Consider the following 14889-nt stretch of genomic DNA (forward strand, 5'->3'; position numbering starts at 1 on the left):
CAAAATATGGTCTATCCACGCAAAGGAGTATTACTCAGTCATAAAAAGAAATGAAGGCCTAATACATGCTACAACGTGGGTGAACATTATGCTGAACAAAATAAGTCAGTTACAAAAGGACAAATCCTGTATTATACCATTTATATAAAATAGACAAATATCTAGAGACCAAAGCTTATTAGTGGTTATCAGGGCTGGGAGCTAGCAGGGGAAGGGGGAGTCAGTGCTTAGGGAGCACTGGGTTTCTGTAAATGGTGGTAGAATGATTTGGAAAAGCGTAGTGGTGATGGTTGCACAACATGATGAATGTAATAAGTGTCACTGAAATGTACGTGTCAAAATTGTTGGGCTGGCAAATGTTTTGTCATATACATTCTCACCACAATTAAAAAAAAAAACTGGCTGAAGAAAAAAAAATTTGTTGGTTCATGTAACTGAAAAGACCAAGGTATTGGCTTCAGGTACAGCTGGATCCAGGATCTCAAACAAAGTAATCACCCCAAGACAGGCAGATTGAGCTTTGACAGAGCTTTCCTCTGGGGAGCTTTGCTCTCAGACAGCCACTCCTCATGGGAATAAAATGGCCTCAGCAATCCCTGGTTTATATTTTATCAGCCCAGAAACTCCAGAGAAAAATAAGAGATCCTCTTTGCCAAAACCTGTAGTGAAAATCCCATGCTACTTCTCATTGGACGGTTTGAGTCGTGTCATTTAGCAGTTAATCACTGTGGCCATAAAGGACAAGATGTGCTCACTTGTCAAGCCTGAGTCACATTACCTGGGTCACATGAGATGGGGTTGGGGCCAGTTCCACCAGACTTAAGTGGACAAAGTGTGGAAAAGAAAGTGACAATTCATTCAACAAATGTTTACTGAGCACCTGCTGTGTGCCTGACCCTGTTCTAGGTGCTAGGGACACTGCAGTGGACAAGATAAAGACACTGCCTTTGTGGAACTGTGTGAATTATAGCGATATTAGATGGTGATATCTGCTACAGAGAAAAATAATGCAAGGAGAGGGGAAGGGGATTGCTGGAGGAAGGGGTGAGATTTTAAATAGAAGAGAGGTCAGGGAAGGCGTCACTGAGAAGGTGACATCTGAACAAAGACTTAAGTAGATGAAGACATGAGAATATCTGGCGTTGCAGGCAGAAGGAACTGGCAGTTCAGAGGCCCTGAGGCTGAACATGCTTGGTGTGTTTGGGAAACAGAGAGGACATCAGTGTGGCTGAAGCAGAGTGAGTGAGGAAGAGAGTGGAGAAGACGAGGGCAGGGAAGTGACAGGCAGGTTGTACAGGGTCTTGTGGGAAGCAAGGAGGACTTTGGCTTTTAAACCCTGACTGAGGTGAGAGCCACAATGGGTTCTGAGCAGAGGAAGGACATGACCTGACTCAACATAGTCAAACTAGCAAAGCGGAGATCATACATAGAGAGAGAGGTTTCATGTGTAAATGACTGGATGTGGCCTCATGGTGAGCTTGTTCTCCCCAACCTGGGCACTGTCCTGTCTCTCCATCCCCCATGGCCTCCACAGGCCTGCCTGCCACTGCCCCCTCCCCAATCTCCCTGCGGTTTAATTTGTTGTCTTTTCCCACAGCAGGTGGAGCGAGGGTCAGGGAGGACCGGTTCCCCAGGGTTCCCTCCCCCCGACAAGGACCCCACTTCAGCCAGGGTACACACTGGGGCAGGGCTGCGGGGAGTGTTTGCTTTTGCCCTCTCCAGACAGGTGGGAGTGGGTGTGGCTGGGGGCTCAGGGAGGCACCACCCAGCATGGGAAGAGGGGACACACAGAACAGGGTCACCAAAAGGATGGACCAGGGAAGACTGCAGAGCCAGGGGCACAAGGAGACAGGGGTTGTCTAGCCCTTGATGTCTCCTGACTCTGTTTTGTGGCCAAGGCCCCTACAGAAGCCCAAAGCTGAAGGAAAGGGCCGGGTGGGTATTGGCAGTGTTACCAGGCTTGGCCAGAGCTGTCGATGGAAGTGCCGATAAGGACCCTCGAGGCTTGGATCTCAGCCCTGAGAGGGCTGGGCAACATCCTGTTTGGGAAGGCACTTATGGTTTTTCTCTCCTCCAGCTCTGCCCTGCCCCAGGAGGGAGAATTACAGCAGAGGGGCGTAAGCCAAACGCTCACTGCACTAGAAGCAAAAATAATCCCCCTTTATGTTCTCCTAACAATAGGATATGAACATGCGAAAAGCCAACCAACCAAACAAGACCTTAAACCCTACCTCACACCATACACAAAAATTGACTCAAAATGGATCATAGACCTAAAAGTAAAACCTAAAACTACAAAATTTCTAGGAGAAAACATGAGAGAAAATCTTTGTGGCCTTGGGTTAGACAAAGATTTCTTAGGTATATCACCAAAAACACAATCCATAAAAGAAAAAAAAAGTTATGGCGAGTAGCATCTGGGGCCTTAAAAGCTTGTGAGCAGCCATCTAAGATACTCCACTGGTCCCAGTCTGTTTGGAGCAAGGGAGAATGAAGAAAACCAAAGACACATGGGAAAGATTAGTCCAAAGGACTAATGGACCATAACTACCACAGCCTTCACACCAGACCAAGTCCAGCACAATTTGTCGGTGCTACTACCAACTGCTCTGACCGGGATCACAATAGAGGGTCCTGGGCAGAGCTGGACAAAAATGTAGAAACAAAAAAAGAAAGAAAAATGATAATAATAAAAAGAAATGAAAAAACATTAATAAATTGAATTCCATCAAATTGAAAACTTTTGCTCTTCGAAAGACATAATTAGGAAAATAAAAAGACAAGCCACAGACTGAGAGAAAATATTTGCCAATCATATATCTGATAAAGGACTTGTATCCAGAATATGTAAAGAACTCTCGAAACTCAATACTAAGAAAACAAAAACCCAATTTAAAAATGGGCAAAAGTTTTGAACAGATGCCTCACCAAGAGGAAATATGGATGACAAATAAGTCCAAGAAAAGATGCTCAATATCACTAGTCATTAGAGAAATGTGAATTAAAACCACGACAAGATACCACTACACACACCTATTAGAATGACTATGGGTGGAACTTGAAGACATGATGCTGAGTGAAATAAGTCAGTCACAAAAGGACGTATATTGTATGACCTCATTTATATAAAAAGACAAGGAAAGGTAAATGCATAGTGACCAAAGTTTATTAGTGGTTACCAGGGGTGGGAAGTAAGGGGAAAAGGGGAGTTAACGGTGATGGAAAAATCACATTGATTAAGGGTAAGGTTGCACAGCTGATTATTGCAACTGATGTTAATAAGTTGTAAACCTATAAAAAAAAAAGTTGAATTGGCCAAAGCTGTGTGATACACTTCATAAGATTTGGTTCCTTGGTTTGGAGGTTTAGGGTCATGGCTTCATGGGACATCCCAGTTAATTGGCCTAGTAACGTATTCAGTGCTTCTGTTCTACCTCCTAGTTTGTTGCATAGTGCCTGGACTCTTGAAAGCTTACAAAAAGCTATCCAAGGCACAACAATTGCTCTCTGTTCTCTTGAACCAATAAAGGAAGAAAGGGAGTCAGGAAGAGGAGGAGGATATGGAATGTGTGGCTAACTGCCTCCATAAACAACTGCCTCCTTTGCCATGAGACCAGAAGAACTAGATGGTGCCCAGCTACCATTACTGAACGTTTTGATCAAAGATTCCATAGAAGAATCCTGATCAAAAGGGGCAAAATGCAGAACAGAATGTAAAATTTTCATGGACTCTAGACTTTCTGGAGCCACAGAGCATGGACGAACCCCTGAAGCTGTTGCCCTGAGATAAACCAAAAATATCCTCTGAAGTCATCTTAAAACCAAACAATGGTTTTAGTGAAAAAAGGTCTGCCTTGAGCATCATGCTCTTTTAAGAACTATCTATATGGGATCAGATTGATAACAGTAACTCAGAAGATTAGATGGGAACCTTAGGGGGTAGTGAGTTTATGTTGATGAGGGAGGAATAACTCGGTAAAGGAAGGTGAGAATGGTTGCACAACTTGAAGAATGTAATCAGTGTCACTAAATTGTACATGTAGAAATTGTTGAATTGGTGTATGTTTTGCTGTGTGTATTCTCAACAAGAACAAATGAAATAAAATTTAGGGGAAAAAACCAAGATACCACTACACACACCTGTTAGAAGGACCAAAATAAAAGACTGACGGTACAAAGTGTTGATGAGTATGGGGAGGAACTGGAACTTTCTCATACACTCTTGGTGGGATGTAAAATGGTACAACGACTTTGGAAGACAATTTGGCAGTTTCTTAAAACGTTAAACATAGACTTACCATATGACCCAGAACGGAAGACATATTTCCACACAAAGACTTGTCCATGAATGTTCAGAGCAGCTTTATTCATGAAAACAACCCAAATGTCCATCAAAAGGTGAATGGATAAACAATTGTGGTCCATCCATACAATGGAATAGTCCTCAGCACTAAAATGGAATAACTTATTGATAAACCCAGCAACATGGATGAACCTCAAAAACATGATATTTGGTGAAAGAAGCAAGACACAAAATACTTCATATTGTATGATTCCATTTATGTGAAATTTCCAGAAAAGGCAAAGCACCAGAGGCAGAGAGCAGAGCAATAATTGCCTGAGGCTGAGGTGGGAGGGGGTGGACTGCAAAGAGGAACAAAGGAACTTTTGGGGGAGACGGAAATGTTCTCAAACACTGAATTGTGGTGATGACATGACTGCACAACTCGGAAAATTGACTAAAACTCATCGAACTGCACACTTAACAATGAGTGAATTATATGCTATATAAATTACATATTAGTAAAAATGTTAAAAAAAAAAAAGTGCCTCAACAATTAATGGATTGAATCCACAAGTATTTAGGGTGTCAGAGCCTGTCCTGGGCACTTGGGACACCGCAGGGAACAAAACAGACAAAAGCCCCTGCCCTTGAGGACTGACAATCAAATAGGAAGCAAGATCAAGAAGTCAAATCTGTACAGTGTCGGATGGTAAAAAGTGGTAAGAAAAATAAAATTGGGGAGAGGAGAGTGCAATTTTGAATAGTGGGTCAGGGACGCCTCTCTGAGGAGGTGACATTTGAGTAAAGGCCTGGAGGAGGTAAGGAGGAAGCATGTGGAGCTCTGGGGGAGGAGAGCCAGGCAGAAGGAATAGCAGGTGCAAAGGCCCTGAGGTGGGAGTGTTCCAGGAGCCTGAGGAGGGGCAGGAGTGAGCAGAGTGAGCCAAGAGGAGAGTGGGGGGAGATGAGGTGACAGGGACAAAATATGCAGGGCCTGTGGGCCATGGGGAGGATTTTGTCTTTTACTCCAACTGCAGTGGGAGCCATGGAGGGTTCTGAGCAGAGGAGGGATGTGACTGACTCAGGTGTGAGGGCCATTGTGAAGAAACCAAGTGGGGGGAGGGGGAAGCAGGGGAGGAAGCTGAGAGACCAGAGAGGAGTGGACTGCACCAGTCCAGGTGAGCGGTGATGGGGTTGGGCCAGGTGGAAGCCTTGGAAGGGGGTGAGGAGTGGGTGGATCCTGGACAGATTTTGAAAGTAGAGTCCTCAGTATTTGATGATGTGGAAGAGAGATACACAGACAGAGACAGGCAGGGGCAGAGAGATAGAGACAGAAACAGAGAGACAGACAGAGAGAAATAAAGACAGAAACAAAGACGGAGACAAAAAAGACAGAGAGATAGAAACAGACAGAGATAGATAAAGACAGAGACAGAAACAGAAAGACAGAGACAGAGACAAAGAAGGCAGAAACAGAGAGACAGACACAGAGCGATAGAGACAGACTGACAGATGACTCCAGGGTTTTGATCTGGGCATCTGGGACAATACGGAAGCTCAGAGGGTTGGAGTGAGTGGCTCAGGTCACACCTGGATCCACAGTGGCTCTGATCCCCAGCAAGGCATGTTCCCCATTTGGGAGCTCTGGTGCTGTGGGTACCTGGAGGGGCAGAGGCTGCTCAAAGCAGACGTCATCTCCACCGCTCCCCAAATCCTGCATCCCAGTTTCCCCTCTGGCCTTGTTCTCTTCTGAGTTGTTTCCAGAACTTCTGTCCCTGGGGATCTGGTCCATGTGCTTTTGATTCCTTTGTCCTGAACTCATAAGGCACAAGGATCCTGAGGCCTTATGTGGAAGCATCTAGAGTCTGCAGGAGGGGGGTGCACATTCCTCGGGGGAGGGGTGGCGCAGGGCTGTGTCCAGAGTAACTGAGCAGCATGTCCAGGGCTCCCAGGGGCAGGGAGGCATCCTCTCAGGCCAGCCAGACCGACTGCCGCCCAACACTAGCTTTGGGGCCCGGCCACCCACCACCACCCGCAGCCCAGCCATGGCTCCAGCTGCCCATCTCAACCCAGACCTCCCACGCATTTCCTCCTGGCAGCCCAGACTGTAGGACTCGGCCTCCCCTGCCCTCTTCCTCCCTGCTGCTCCCACGGGCTCCTCCCTGACGTCCACAGCAGGCCCTGTTCCCCTTTGGGGCATGGGAACCCCAAATAGCCCTGCCAGGGCCTGTGTGTGGCTAGGCCGCGGGCGGGCCTCTGGTCCCCACTGGTACCTTCCATCCTCTGGTCCCTGTGTGCTGCCCTCTCTGCCATCTGGGAACATTGTGTCCTCTCCTGCCTCCCCACCACCAAGGTCCCCAGAGGAGTCTCGTTTATTCTCTTGCTTTTTACCAAGCACCTACTCTGCAGACCCTGTCCCAGCCACTGGGAGACAGAGTGACCAACATTTAAAAACCAACACTTGTAGAGACCTTACTCTGTGTTAGTAAACTAGCCCATTGTTTCCCTAATGGCCCTCTGAAGGAAGAACAAGTGTTCCCATTTTACAGATGGGAAGACTGGAACACAGGGGACATTGTTTGCCCCAGGCCACACCACCAGAAAGTGGTAGAGCAGGGACTTGACCTGGGACTGCCCTGATCTACTGCCTCTCGTGAGTGTGATAGACAAGGTCCTGGCTCTCACAGCCCTCGACCCAGAGGAGACAGAAAAGAAATCACAAATGAGTAAGAACATATCATTTGGTGACAGGGCGATGGAGAACATAAAAAAGGGTGACTGCGAGGGTGAGGGCTTGTGTCAGGTCTCAAGACCACTCTAAGTTTAGACGATTGACTGGAAGGGCTCACAGAACTGAGAAAAGCTGTTGTATTCATGGTTACAGTTTATTACAGTGCAAGGATACAGATTAAAATCAGCAAAGGAAAAAGGTGCATAGGGTGGAGTCCAGATGAAACCAGGAACAAGCTTCCAGGTGTCCTCTCCCCAGGGGATCATGTGGACAGCACTAAATTGTCCCAGCAATGATGTGTAACAGCATATACAACGTATTGCCAACCAGGGAAGTTCAACCATGCCCTGAGGTCCAAGGTTTTTATTCAGGGTCAGTTACATAGGCATGGAGTACTCACATGCTTCACTTGAGTCCCTCGGTCTCCAGAGGTTGAACTGTTACATCATGGCCCAGGGCCCCAGGTGAACAAAAACAGGTGTTCACCATAAATCACTGTTAGCATAGACTATCTAGCGTGGCCAGGTAAACAAAGACACTCTTATCAAGCAGGATAGTCCAAGGGCTTGGAGGTTATCTACCAGGAACCAGTCAAGGGCCAGCCTGATCTTTGAAATGTGCAGGTTTTGGACAACACAGGCCTGCCGAGTTAGCCCTTTACTGCACTGGGATAAATTTCATGGTAAGCAGGGAATGTATCTTTGAGGAGCTGATGTTAAAGCTGAGGCCAGAAGGAGATGAGGGAGGAGCCTGTGGATATCTGGGAAAAGATAATTCTAAGCAGAGGGAAAAGCAGGTGCAAAGGCCCTGAGGTAAGACTGAGCTTCCAAGAACAGAAGGAAGGCCAATATGGCTAACCCAATGTGAGGGAAGGAGGTAAGATTAGAGGGGCCAGCTGGAGTCAGATTAGAGGGTCACGTGGGTGGGAAGAGAGGACTCAAAGAAGGCTCTTAGGTGTGGGGCCTAAACAACTGAGTTGAGGGCCATACACTAAGAAGGGAAAATTGGGGGAGGACAGATGTATCAGACTCCAAGATATTTCTCATGATGCCTGCCGCCTGGTATCCATTTCCTGCATAATCCCCTCCTCTTGAGTGTGGGCTGGAGCTTGTTTCCAACAATAGAATGCAACAAAGGTAATGGGTGTCACTTCCAAGATTAGATTACAAAAGATTGTGACTTTTGCCTTGCTTGCAGTATCTTTTTCTTGTGCACGCTGATGAAGCTGGCTGCCATGTTATGAGCTGACCTATGGAGGGGCCCACATGGCAAGGAACTGAGGGTGGCTGCTGGTCAACAGCTAGCAAGGAACTGAATCCTGCCAACAACATGTGAGTGAGCTTGGAAGTGGATCCTTCCCCAGTTGAATCTTTTTTTTTTTTAAGATTATATCTTTTTTTTTGTAATTATATCTATCACACAATTTTTGCCAATTCACCTTTTTACAGGTATACAACTTATTGACAGCAATTACAATAATCGACTGTGCAACCCCACCCTTAATCAATGCGATTTTTCCATCACTGTTAACTACCCCCTTCTCCCCTGCCCTCCTGCCCCTGCTAACCACTAATAAATTTTGGTCTCTATACATTTGCCTTTTCTTATCTTTTTATATAAGTGAAGTCATACAGTATTTGTCTTTTTGTGATTGGCTAACTTCACTCAGCATAATGTCTTCGAGCTCCATCCATACTGTGGCATGTATCAAGACTTCATTTCTCCTACTGGCTGAGTAGTATTCCATTGTATGTATGTACCACATTTTGTTTATCCATTCATCTGTTGATGGGTATTTAGGTTGTTTCCACCTTTTGGTTATTGGGAACAGCGCTGCAATGAACATTGATGTACAAGTCTCTTTTTGAGTCTCTGCTTTCAAACCTTTTGGGAATATACCTAGGAGTGGAATTGCTGGGTCATATGGTAGTTGTAGTTTTAGTTTTTTGAGGAACTGCCACACTGTTTTCCACAATGGCTGTACCATTTTGCATTCCCACCAGCAATGGATAAGGGTTCCAGTTTCCCTACATCCTTGCCAACATTTGTTATTTTCTTTTTTTTTATCTTAGCCATCCTAGTGGGAGTGAAATAGTATGTCATCGTGGTTTTGATTTGCATCTCTCTGATGGGCTAATGACACTGAGCATCTTTTTATGTGTTTGGTGGCCATTTGAATGTCCTCTTGGGTGAAATGTCTATTGAAGTCCTTTGCCCATTTTATGATTAGGTTGTCTTTTTGTTGTTAAGTTGTCGAAGTTTTATACATATTTTGACTGCTAGATTCTTGTCGAAGTTTTATATATATTTTGGCTGTTAGATTCATGCCGGATACCCAGTTGAGTCTTCAGATGAGACTCGGCCCTGGCTGACACCTGGTTTGCAGCCTGTGAGACACCTCAGGTCAAAAAAAAAAAAAAGACCCTGCTAAACCCCACCTGTCTCCTGACCCATAGAAACTGTGAGATAATAAATATTGCTATTTTAAGCCACTAAGTTTGTGGTAATTTGTTATGCAGCAATAGATAGCTAACACGGCAGGTTTGGCCAGAGGCTAGAAGGGGAAGGTTAGAGCTATCAAGAGTTATGGTTTTCACCATGTTGAAAAAAAAAAAACTTAGTCTGGGTTCGCCTAATAGCAGACCCACCACCTGGCTGTGGAGGAGACACAGGAGTTGCCTGGCAATCCTGTCTCAACCTCCAGCCCTTCACTCAAATGATTACTTAGAAGGATGTTCAGGGCATGGTACCAGCCTCCTTGCCAATGCCGGGTTCACCTGGCCAAGTGGACTCAGGGCAGCCTGTGGGGTCCCCAGGGCCGGCGCCCCTACCAGGCAGAAGCTGGGGGCAAGAGATGGACGTGGTGGTGGCTTTTCCATGAGGGGATTGCTGCTAAACTTTGTCACTCAGCACTAATGCTCATGCCAAAGGCCATGGAAAACCCCAGTGACACCTTCGCCACCAGAGTGGGGCAGCGACAGGAAACTCTCATGGGAAGAGTCCCTCCTGGACAACTCAGAGAAAGCGGGGCTGTCTGCCCAGTGGGGCCCTCCCCGCTCCCCCCCGCCACCCCCACTCAAGGTAGTGTCATGGGGAGGACACTGTATGCTGAACAGTCATACCTGAGCCCAGAACCAGGCCCACAGGTCTGTACCACCTCCTGCAGCGACTAGCAGAGCCGATCAGAAGCTCAGGGAGTCATTCATTTCTCTCCATCTCCTCCTGTTGGGCATCTCAGGGTCCCACAGGTTTCTCCTTAAATTGACTTGCCTTTTCTTTTTTTATTTTTCTTCAATTAATTTATTTTGAAAGGAACCTTTATACTACGACCACAAAAGGAAACCATTTCCATAAGCAGAAAGCAAGAGCAAAAATACACTTGGAGGGGCTGATATTAAGTTCTCTTAATGTTGCTGTCTGCCAAAGGCTCAGAGCTAGGATTAGGGCAAGGCGGGTGAGGCGCTCAGGGTGCACAATTTAAGGAGCGCTCACTCTCAGGGCCAAGCCTGCGTTCCCACGACCCTGAGAGCCATGGCCTCACCCTCGTCCAGTCCCAAATCAAGGGAACTGCTCCTTTTGTTAAAAATAAGAATAAAAGGAAAGGAAAGAAAATTGTGGACAGAAGGGAAAAGAAAAAGACAAAAAAGGAAACTAAATGAGGGAAAACAGAAAGTAATGAGGGAGGTATTTAAAGGTGTCAAACCAAGGTGACCTTCACATTCATTCATTCAACCACAATTGTGCACCACCTGTGTGCCAGCCTGTTCTAGGCGGGGGAGGGGAGACACAGCTGTGACTGGGCCGACATGCTGGAGGGAGGCAAGTAGTGAACAATGGATACAGTAAGTGAGGAGGTCACAGGTGACTTAGAAGGAGGTAAGTGCTTTGGGAGGAGTTCCTGGGTAGTGCAAACAGTTATTACACTCGGCTGCGAACTGACAGGATGGAGGCTTAAGTCCATCCAGAGGTGCCTTGGAAGAAAGGCTTGGCAATCTATTTTGGAAAAATCAGCCACTGAAAACGCTATAGACGTCTTTGTGACTATATGCACATACATTCATATGCACATAGGGGCACAGTTACGAATACTGCTTAGACATAACCAGACACCTCGAAGGACTGGATTTCTGGGTTTGAAGGATTAGGACTATAGACTCATGGGACAACTTGGTCAATTGGCATAACATAGTTCATAAAGTTATATTCTACATCCTAGTTGGGTGAGTAGTGTCTGGGATCTTAAAACTTGAGAGCAGCCATCTAAGATACAACTGTTGGTCTCTATTCATCTGGAGCAAAAGAGAAAGAAGGAAACCAAAGAATCAAAGAAGAAACTAGCCTACAGGACTAATAGTCTACACAAACCACAATCTCTTCTACCCTGAGACCAGAAGAACTAGATGGTACATAGCTACCACTAGGAGCCATTCTAATCCGGGCCACAATAGCAATAGATAGTCCCTGATAGAATGGGAGAAAAATGTGGAACAGAACCTCAAATTCCTAAAAAACAAAACAAAACAGACCTATTGGACTGGTTGAGACCGGAGGACTCCCTGAGACTATTGCTCTGAGGTCACTCTTCAAACCTTGAACTGAAACTAACCCCTGATATCATCTTGTAGCTAAATAACAAATTGGCTCAAAAAAAATAATGAATATCACCTGTAAGTACTGTGCTCCTTTAAAAAATAACATATATGAGACCAAAGAGTCAACAATTACTTTAAAACAAAGATGAGAATATAAGGGGGCAGGGCAACTAGATTAATAGAAATGGAACAACCAGAGTGGGAATAACAAGAATGTTCATGCATTGTGAAGAATGTAACCAATGCCACTGAACAACTTGTGTAGAAATTGTTGTATGGGGACTGTGATGGTTAAGATTGTGTGTCAGCTTGGCTGGGCCATGATTCTCAGTGTTTATATGTGATCAACCCCATGATGGAATCTGCTGTGAGTAGCCAGTCAGTTGGAAAGGAGTTTCTTCGGGCGTGTGGCCTGCATCTGAATATAAGTGGACATTCTGGCTTTTGCCCTCCCTAGATCCTTCAGCTGCCTCCTCTTCCTCTGACCTCCAGTTCTTCGGACTTGAGCTAGCAGCTTGTCTGTCGATCTTGGGATTCGTAGATCTTCATAGCCTGTGAGCAAGAGCCCTGCTCTTCGACCTACTTATCTTGAGTTCACCAGTCCGTGCAGCTACATGAATCAAGAGAAGCCTCTCCCCTGATCCACGGACTTGGGACGTTCCAGCCTCTACAATCGCATGAGCTGTTTCCTTGGTAGAAATCTTTCTCTATATATATTTATACCCTTTACTGGTTTTGTTTCTCTAGAGAACCCAGCCTAAGACAGGGACTGAAACTGAAACTAAAAACACAATAAAATATTGTTAAAAAAGAAAACCCTGTAGAGCACAGCATGATTCTAATCTGACACATATAAGGTCACCATGAGTAGGAGCCGACTCGACTGCAATTGGTTTTTTAAAGTGCTCCAGAAAAAAGAAAAAGTAGAGCAGGATAAAGGGGATGAAAAGACAGTGGGGGAATGGGTGCAGTTTTGAAGGGGGGCAGAGAAGACCTAACGGAGGAAATGACATTTGCACCAAGACTTGAAGGAAGCAGTGTAGGGAATGTGCGGGTGTCTGCAGGAAGCCTGTTCCAGGCAGAGGAAACAGCAGGTGCAAAGGCCCTGAGGCTGGTCCATGCCTGGTGTGTTGGAGGAACAGCAAGGAGGCCTGTGTGGCCGGAGTGGAGTGAATGAGAGGGAGAGAGGTGGGAGACAAGGGAAGGGAGAGGACTGGACAGGTTGTATGGAGACTTGTGGGGCATGAGGAGGACTTGGATTTTGGTTCCAAGTGAGATGGGAGCGCTCGAGGTTTCTGAGTGGAGGAGGGATGTGCCTGAATCAGGTGCTTACAGGCATCCTCTAGACACTGTGGAGGAAACAGACTGTGGGGCAAGGGGGAAACCTAGAGACCAGGGCAGAGGCCACTGTGCTGGTCCAGGTGGGGGATGCTAGGTCAGGACTAGGGAAATCCCCCAGAGTCCATGCCCCCCCACCCCACTGTGGTAGAGAAAGTCAGGAGTCCCATCTTTGTGACCCGAGGTGGTCCGTCCCTCTGTCTCTAGCCTTAGTTCCTCCACCTGTAATCTGACACACAGGCCTTCCTCTGTGTGATTCTAACCATTTGACTCCAGACTCAGAGCTCCTGTCCCAGCTGAGTCCTTCTGAGCCCCGGAGACGGCCTTTCAGGCACAGTCCAGTGCAGGGTGGAGTAGGGGGACTGCCATGGAGGGTCCCTGTCCCCCTGGCACTCAGCAGGGGCCCACTGGGGATGTGAGGGGACAGAAGTTGCATCGGGTCTGAGCAGGAGCAGCAGTGGGGTCCCAGGGACACATGGACTCTTAACAGTGGCCAAACCCTACTTGGGGGCCAAAGAGCTGGTTTGAGTCCCCTCAGAAGCTGTGTACCCTTCGGCAGCTCTTTGACCTCGCTGCACCTCTGAGTCCTGCTGCTGGCCCAGGGACAGCTACCTGCTGAGAGCAGCTATTCTAGTCCATCAGCCTCCATGCCTCACTGGGTGTTAAATATTTTGAATATCACCGCTGACTAAACTGCCTGCGCACACAATCTTGCCCGTGATCTCTCCAGCCTTATCTCCTACTTCTCTCCTCTCACTCACTCGATTCCAGCCACACAGACCTCCCTGCTCTTTCACGCCAGGTGTGCTCCAGCCTCAGGGCCTTTGCACATGCTGTTCCCCAAAAAGCCACATGGCTCCTCCCCCACCTCCTCAGGTCTTTGTTCAAATGTCACCTTCTCATCGAGGGCTTCCCCGACAGCCTATTTAGTTGGGCAACTCCTCTCCCCTTCTCCTTGATTATCCTGTTTCATTTTTCTATTTCCAACATCCTTCACAACATCCTTGTTTATCATACTTATGCCTGCCCCACCCCTCACTGGAGTGTGAGCCCCACAGAGCGAGGCTTTGGTCCGGCTTGTTCACGCTGCACCCCAGGCACCCAGAACAGAGCCCGGCACACAGCAGGCGCTCAGTGAGTGTTTGTTGAGTGAATGCACTATTGTCAAACCTGTAAAATGAGGAAAACAAGCCACACTCCTCTCTGCGTGGAAAGATGAAAGGAGAAGCACTTGTGTGCCTCGGAGGAGAGGTAACAGGGCAAGATGCCCAGGGTAGGGCTGGGGGCACCACACGACCATTCAGGTTCCATTGATGCCGGATCCTGGGGACCCACTAGACCCCCTCTTTCTTTTCTTCAAAGCCCCTGATGTCAAGTCTCCTCTCTCTTTCTTCACAGCAGCCAGCAGGACAAGTGGGTCGTGAGGAAGGGGTCAGCAGAGACCACTTCTACCTGGATCCAGCTGACCAAGGGAAACCCCACTGGATGGGCAGAGCTGTGGGGGCCAGGTTTATTTATACCAAAGTCCCCAGAACAGATTGCTTCTTTCTGAGGACAGCTGTGACTGTCAGCACTCTCCATGGCCCCGTTTTTTCAGGATCCTGGGAACCAGTAACAGAGAGGATCTGGGCAGGGAAACTGAGGCACAGGGTTGGGACCTCGATACCCAGCCTAACCGTCTTCCTCTTCTGCCCTGCCCCTGAAAAGGGCAGGATTCCTGGGCCCCATTGCAGTCCCAAGCCCAGGCCTCACGATTGCAGGGGGGATGCCCCCAGCCTGTGGTTGCCAGAAGCCCTTGCAGAATGGGGAAGAGGCAGATAACGATGAGAAAGTGCCGGAAATGCTACCAAACATTGAAGAGTGTTCCCAGCTCAGGCCTGCAGAGCTTCCTGTTGGCCATTGCCAAGTCCCCCCCACCCCCGCCAGGACTCTCCCAGCCTCTCCCC

The sequence above is a fragment of the Elephas maximus genome, chromosome 3 (assembly GCF_024166365.1).
Source record: "Elephas maximus indicus isolate mEleMax1 chromosome 3, mEleMax1 primary haplotype, whole genome shotgun sequence".
NCBI classification, from domain to species: Eukaryota; Metazoa; Chordata; class Mammalia; order Proboscidea; family Elephantidae; genus Elephas; species Elephas maximus.